General features: G+C 38.9%; 1 pseudogene; it reads right to left on the bottom strand.

Moving 5' to 3' along the window:
* Positions 1–2,469: 2,469 nt before the first annotated feature.
* On the bottom strand, positions 2,470–5,792 carry LOC135227220 (FGFR1 oncogene partner 2-like; annotated as a pseudogene).
* Between the last annotated feature and the right edge of the window lie 2,442 nt (positions 5,793–8,234).

The following is an 8,234-nucleotide window of genomic DNA, read 5'->3' as shown; positions in this document are numbered from 1 at the left end:
GATGGGGTGTGGGAGGAAAGACAGGCTTTGGATGCAACTCAGCTGTACAGTTGATTTTCTTTCTTTAATTCTTACTTGGGGTGAAAACTATTGGAGTAAATGTGCCACCAAATGAAGGGATGTTTTGTCAAAATCCATGGAAAAGTTTAAAATGAAAATTCTCTCCTTTATTTATAAAGTACTAATTGAAGCATATAAATGAGAAAAGAAACCTATTAATATTTGTGTCATTACCCTTTTCCCTTTTCAAGTAGACACAAACTTAAGATACAAAAATTCTAAAGTGAAAAGCAGGCTTTGAATTTATCAATATATGAAACACTGTGTGTAAGGAAGACAGAAGAAGAATCAATGCCTTTGAATTGTGGTGTTGGTGAAAAATATTCTATATACCATGGACTACCAAAAGAACAAATAAATCTGTCTTGGAAGAAGTACAAGCAGAATGCTCTGTAGAAGAAAAGATGGTGAGACTATGTCTCACATACTTTGGACATGTAATCAGGAGAGATCAGTCCCTGGAGAAGGGCATCATGCTTAGTAAAGAGTCAGCAAAAAAGAGGAAGACCCTCAATGACGTGGATTGACACAGTGGCTGCAACAATGGTCTCAAGCATAGCAACAATTATGAAGATGGCACAGGACTGGTCAGTGTTTCATTCTGTTGTGCATAGAGTGGCTATGAGTCAGAACCAACTCAACGGCACCTAACAACAGCAGCAACAAAACATGCATAAGACTGTATTACCATGGGAAGTAATATTTCTTTAACAAATGGTATACTCAAGGGAAGAATTTTCCATATGTGCTAATTTTAAGATATTCTGTATTATATACATATACCTACACTTATATATAATTAGGAGCCCTGGTGATTAAAAGCTAGGCTGCCAACCAAAAGGTTGGCAGTTGGAATCTACCAGCCGCTCCTTGGAAAACCCAGTTCTATTCTGTCATATAGGGTCTCTATGAGTCAGAATTTACTTGACAAAGGGGCACTGAGTCATATATAATCAAATATGTATAATATTTAAATTTATTTGACACGCTTCCTTGAGATTTAACCTTTTTTTCTATAATTAGCCCCAAAATTTTAGGTTTAAATTTGTGTTAAAGAGCACTCCTTAATTTGACCTTTTTTTTAAAAAAAAAATTTACATCCTGTAAATCGATATTTTGTGGAAAGGAAAGGGAGAAACTAATATTCCTAAATGCACAGATTTTACCCCTTTTCTACGGAGAGGCTGTAAAAACACATTACAGACCGTGGGGATCAAAGGAAGCCAAGAATAGATTCAGAAAAAAATTGTAATTTACTTGTTGGAATATCCTAAGAATAAGTTTAAAAAAGAATAAAGGCTTCTAGGAGCCAGAGGACAGGATAACAATACTACTACCAAAATTGTAAAATTTCATACAGCAAACTACCCAGATCCAGTGCCATCAACTAGGCACAGTAATTTTAATTTTATTCAATAACAAAGATGACTTGCATCTCCTCTCTGGTAGGCCATTAAGGGTATTATGTAGCTTATGAAGAGTAATTTGGGAATTCTTCACATGATGTTTTATACACTTCTCCACTTTAAGGAAATTATGATAATTATAAGCCAAGTATCATTTATATTAAATCAGTAAAATTAAATTACATCTTTTGGTTATTGTTGCTGTTGTCAGGTGTCAACGAAAACCAAACCGAACCTGGTGCCGTCAAGTCAATTCCTGTTCATAGCGACCCTACAGACAGAGTAGAACTGCCCTGTAGAGTTTCCAAGGAGCGTCTGGTGGATCTGAACTGCCGAATTTTTGGTTAACAGCCATAGCACTTAACCACTACTCCACCAGGGTTTCCAGGTGCCAAATGGCCCATTCCAATTCATACAGACACTATGTACAATAGAATGAAACAATGCCTGGTCCTGCATCATCCTCACAATCATTGCTATGTTTGAGCCCATTGTTGCAGCCACTGTGTCATCCATCTCACTGAGGGTCTATCACTTTTTTGTTGCTTCTCCCAAGCATGATGTCCTTCTCCGGGGACTGGTCCCCCCTGATAACTTGTCCAAAGCACATAGGACAAAGTCTCGCCATCTTCTCTTCTAAGAAGCTTTCTGGCTGTACTTCTTCCAAGACAGATTTGTTCGTTCTTCTGGCAGTACATGGTATAGTCAATATTCTTTGCCAACACCATACTGTAAAGGCATCGATTCTTCTTTGGTCTTCCGTATTCATTGTCCAGCTTTCACATGCATATGAGGGGATTGAAAATACCAAGGGTTGGTTCAGGTGCATCTTAGTCCTCAAAGTGACATCTTTGCTTTTTAACACTTTAAAGAGGTCTTTTGAAGTAGATTTGCCCAGTGAAATAAAGGGCTGGTCTTTCTGTTCCTCCACTGTTCTAGTAGCCATGGTGATCTTCAGGAGCTGTGAAGACACTCATAAACTCAGAAGATAGCCTGCTCTTCCTCAGGCACAGATCACTGTTAGTAACAGATGTTTACAAAATATCCTTTTAGATGTTTCATCTTTAAGTTGAAAAATTTGTTCTTTGCAATCATATTGTTCAGCATCATCAATGGCTTTCTTCATTCCTGAAGCCATTTCTGTTGTCAGATCAACACGTGCTTCTGTTTATTCTGCTTCCTTTCCTGTCCATGTTGTGTTGCTTCAAGGATACTTTGAGATGCATCAAGGAAAAATGCTTCAGAGCTGTTCACAAGGTACCACATCAACCTCGGAATGGTACTTTCTTAACTTCATTATCATGCCCCATCAATTTTTGGTAGCCATTGATAACTTAAACATTTGTTCTCAGTATTTGCTCATTATAAGTTCCAGAGTAGACTGATGTTTTTCCAGCAATGCACACAATTTCCTATTTTTTTTTTTTTTTTTGCACATCTCTGATTTTTCTGTTTCCTTGATGCATGCCTGTAACTATTGTGGACCATGACCAATTTCTTGCAACTTTATTGTATTCCTGAATTTCTTCCTGCTGCTTCATCACTTCTACTCACATGATGAGAGCTATAGTTTGGTAGTCAGAGACCCTGCTGCATTGTTAAATTCCTCAGTTTTCAAAAAGAGCTGTAGCGTCAGCAAATCCCTTCTCAATTGTGCAGCTCATTTCTAAAGAAGTACCTGGAAATCCTATTACTTTACTATAATCTTCATACCTTTTTTGATTGTTGTAAAAATAAATATATAACAACATTTGCCAATTCAAAATTTTTCAGGTATATACATATATATTTTTTTTAAGAAATAAGTCCTATTTTTTTAAGCCACTGAGACTGGGGATTTATTTGTTAATGAAGCATTACTGATCCTACCATGGTTTATACAAGTAAGAACAAGAAGTTCTCAGTGACTGTGGTAGACATATTGGTTTTGCCACTTGAAGCCCCAACAGTAATCTGCTACAAAGGGGTTAAGCCACTAGACTTTTAGTTTCTGCTCTGCTTGGAGGTTGCATTCATCCACTATCAGATTATACAATACATTGATAGATTTGCTCGCAAGCAGTAAGTAGAATTTCCCTTGCCCATCCACCTTTTTGGTTCATCCTTCATTTTCCGTAAAAAGCTGTTAGCAAAGAGGCCGCTGCACGAAGCTATCTCCTTTGAAGACTCAAATTATAAAGGATATGGCTTTCTAGATTTGATAGGACTTTGTCCTTTTATGTCCTGTTTGTGGGCCCTAAAGCAGAGGGCTCTGGAATCAAGTGCCTGTTTTTTTTCTTTTCTTTCCTTTTTCTCTTCCCAGGTTGACATGACTCAATTTTAATTGAATCACTTTATTTTCAGGAGAGTTGTAGACTTGCATATTTGATTTATAAAGAACTTCTTTGAGCGTCTATACAAAACTAACTACATTTTTTTTTTAAACTTTTTCTTTTGAGATAATTGTAGATTCAAATGCAGTTGTAAGAACTAACAGATCCCGTAAACTATTTACTCAGGTTCCTTCAAAACAAGCACCTTGCCAAAATATACTACAATATTACAATCAGAATATAATCCACTGGTCGTGTTCAGGTTTCTTTGATTTTACTTGCACTGATTTGTAATTGTGTGTGGGTGTGTGTATTTCATTCTATGCAACTTCTTCACATGTGTAGATTCAGGTATTCACCACCACAGTCAAGATATAGAACAGTCTATCAACACAAGATCCATCAGGTTGCCCTTTCATAACCACACCAACTCCCCCAACCCCCGTCCTTTTGGTGATGTTAGTGGCTCTTGACTCTATTCTGACTATGGCTACCCCACATATGCAGAGTAGTACTGCTCCATAGGATTTTCAAGGCTGTGAACTTTTGGAAGCATATTGCTGGGCCCGCCTTCTGAGGTGCCTCTGGGTGGGTTCAAACTGCCAACCTTTTGGCTAGTAGTCAAGTGCTTAACCATTTGCACCACCCAGAGACTCCTCCATAATCCCTGTTACACATTAATCTGTCCTCCGTTCCTATAATTTTGTCATTTCAAGAGTGTTATAGAAATGAAATCTTAAGTAGGTAAACCTTTAGGGGTTGAGTTTCTTCACTCTGCATAATTTCATGAAGATCCATCCAAGTTGTTATATGCATCAGCACATTGCTGAGTAGTATTGCATGGTATGGAGGTACCAAAATTTAACCATTCACCCGTTGAAAGACGTGTGGGTTGTTTCCAGTTTGCAGCTATTCTGAATAAAGCCACTGTAAATGTTTGTGCACAGGTTTTCACGTGAACATAAATTTTCATTTCTCTGGCATAAATGCCCAAGAGTGTAATAGCTGTGTTTAGTTTTTTTTTAAGAAACTGCTAACCTGTTTTCCAGAGTGGCTGTACCATTTCACTTTCTCATCAGCAATGTTTGAATGATCCTGTCTCTCGAAATTCTTGTATTTATGTTATCATTTTTATTTTAGCCATTTTGAAGGGTGTGTGGTGATATTTCATTGTGGGAGCCCTGGTTGCCCAGTGGCTAAGAACTTGGTTGCTAACCAAAAGGTCAGCAGTTTGAATCCTCCAGTTGCTTCTTGGAAAGCCTATGGGGTAATTCTACTTTGTCCTATAGGGTCTATAGGATTGCTCTCAGCCGGAATTGACTCGATGGCAATGGGTTTGGTTTTTGGTTTAAGGGCTACTAATGTTGAACATCTGTTCATGGGCTTATTTCCCATTTTTATTTCTTCTTTGGTTAAATGTCTGTTTGTGTCTTTTGTCCATTTTCTAATTGGATTTTTTTTTATGTTGAGTTTTGAGAGTTCTTTGTATATTCTAGATACAATTCCTTGTTGAATACGTGGTTTGTAAATATTTTCTCCTGCTCCGTAGCTTGTCTTTTCATCTTCTTAACAAGGTCTTTTGCAGAGCAAAAGTTTTTTAATTTTGATGAAGACCTGTTTATCAATTGTTTTTATTTATGGATCATGCTTTTGGTGTCAAGTCTAAGAAGGCTTTGGTAAGCACTAAATTTTCAATTTGTTTTTCTAAAAGTTGTAATTTTACATTCAAGTCTGTGATCCATTTTTGCACTTTTTTATATAAAGTGTGCAGTTTAGGTTGATGCTAATTTTTTCAAGCTAGGACTCATCACAATCTGAGTCCCTTAATTCTGCCTTTTCTGGAATGAGGCTAGATTCCAAAAGTCTAGGGCAAAAGGTGAGAGGGACACACTAAACAGGCAGAGAGTTCCCCCCCACACACAGCCTAAGGTCCCCACTTACCCGTAAGTCCCAGCAACAGAAGCAGCAATAGGCGAGGTAGAGGAAGGTGGAGTGGAGAGTCAAGGATGAGCATTGTGGTGGCCTGAGGAACCTGCTCTGTCTGAATGCCCTGGAAAGGCCCAGGAATCTGTATTCTGAGAAGAGAGTATAGTTTCTGTCTCCATGACCTCAGAGGAAAGGGATTGCGATGACAGGAAAAGCCACGGGACTGTGATACTTTTTCTTTCACAATTATAAATTAGACAAGATTGCTACAGATAAGTTGCTGATGAAAGTAAACTGTGGGCTGGAGCAGAGATCTTGATACCTGCAGGCTTGAGCTCCTCCCTTTCTATCTCAGGGCTTCTCTCCAATCCCACAATCCTTGCTTATCCCAGAGCTTCAGAGACATAGGCTGGGCCAAGGGCTTCTAGAGCCTTCTGACAGACAAGTGCAAGTCCAACTTCTGCATGAGCCCAACATTTGGCCTTCAGGGACTTGCACACCTGGAGGGAGGAGGAGGGATCTCTATATCTCACTTTCCTGGGAATAGAGTTGGAATCTATAAGGACCCTTCCTTCTACCCTTTCTACCCTACCATTCTACTCTTCCTCCCATCCCAAAAAGTCTTCTCATTTCCCACTGAACTCTAACAGGTGTCACAGGTATGAAATGAGCCCAATGCAATGTCTGCAGTGGACCCCCAGCTTTGCCATGAATCCCTGCATACAACATTAAGAGCTACCTCATTTCTTCTAACTGCATGGGTACTGGGTTTGGTTGGAAAAGGGTTAGATTTTTGGAGATGGTGATAATTTATGCTGTAGATAGAGGAGGGGAAAGTGGGGCTGTGGGTATCACTCTCCAGGAAGGAAAGTAAGGCACCTAGAGACCCACCTGGGAGAGAAATGGGTGCCTTTCCTGTCTCTGCCTAGATCTGGGGCTAGCTTTGGGGGAATGGAGTGGAAGGCCAGATAAACATCCCCAGAAAGAGGGAGAAACCAGTATGTTCTCCTTTTCTCTCACCTTTGGAATGGGCTCTACCCAAGCACAAAAGTGGTGTCCAGGGACTCTCAGGCCATACTCAGTTGTTGACCTTTTAATGTTCAACCATCCGTAACCAGGCAATAATTGCTGAGACTGTTTCCCAGCTGCCTAATTCTCAAGGGCAGACTAGATGTAAAAGCCAGGAAAGGATAAGAAGAAAAGGAAGAGCAGGGCCCCAACCCCCTCTATGAAATGACAAAATTCCTCTCCCCTTAATTTTTTTTTTTTTTTTTTTTGTGATGTCACCATCTCATTCCGTTGTTCTAGAATGATGAACTCCACACTGGGAGGCCCATCCATGGCTCCTGCCAAGAACTGGACAGAAACTTTCCTCCAGCTTGCATCATTCTACCCTTCCTTCCACCCTAAGAAGTCTACTTACTTTCCATTGGACTCTAAGCTCTTTGGAGGCTGGGATTATTAGTGGCATAATGATCAAGAGCACTGGTTTTGGAACAAGATACAATCCAGGTTCAAATCTTAAACCTACATCTTAGTAGCTGGGTAATCTTGAGCCCATCATACAGTCTCATAAAACACACAAGCTTCTTGATATCTGCATTTCTGTGCCTCAGATATCCCAAACTGTGTTCATGATCTATACTCACATTCTGTTCTCCTGAGAGGTAAAGTGCTAGTTTCATCACATCATGTTTAGAGTACTTGATTTAGAACTGTTAACATGGACTTTGATCTCCTGGACAAGATAATGTTCATCAGGTTTTCCATTGTAAAGTCACACCCCTAGCCCCTTCCATTCCATACTCTTTGGATGGCATTCACAGCCCGTACTTAAGGAACAAGGAGTTATGCTCCTTCTCTTTTAGAGTGGAGCATCTACATAAATGTTTGTAGATATTTGAATGGGATATTTGTCTCTTCTCACCAATTTATCAATTTATTCAATCATTTAGTTATAACAGTATGGGCTTATGGATTTTTACTATATACTTTAGGTTATAACCCAATACCATTTTATTTTGTTGCTGTATCGTTTCAGCTTTGGCTATTGGGAACTCGTTCAGTTGGTTCTTGTCTCCCCCTTGACATACCTCCATCAGTGTGGGGTTTTGTTGTTGTTATTTTTGTTGTTCTTGTTGTTTGAGTACTTTCTTACTTTCTGAAGGATGCTGAATTTCTTGTGGAATTTTTAAAAACAAAAAAGAGAGAGCAGTCTTTTTAAAAAGGCCTTTAGAATGCAAGGGCCAAGTGATTGAATGCGGAAAAGTTTTATTTTTAAATCCAACATCTAATGTAAACCAATGCCTTAAATGAGATATTATTCATTTATTTATTTAAAAAAATATTTGTGGGCCTATTATACAGCAGTCAGTGTGTTGGGCACTGAGGATGTAGATAACCCCTTCTGTGTTAGGGCTTACATTCTATTTGAGGAAGACAGACAACAAACAAACAAATACAGTAAGTTCTTCTTTTACGTGGTGCTGATATACACGAAGCTTGGGAAGAAGAGTTTAGTTAAATAACA

This window comes from Loxodonta africana, chromosome 24 (assembly GCF_030014295.1).
Source record: "Loxodonta africana isolate mLoxAfr1 chromosome 24, mLoxAfr1.hap2, whole genome shotgun sequence".
Taxonomy (NCBI): domain Eukaryota; kingdom Metazoa; phylum Chordata; class Mammalia; order Proboscidea; family Elephantidae; genus Loxodonta; species Loxodonta africana.
Note: the sequence above shows the minus strand (reverse complement) of the source record. Positions and strands in the feature narration are given on the sequence as shown.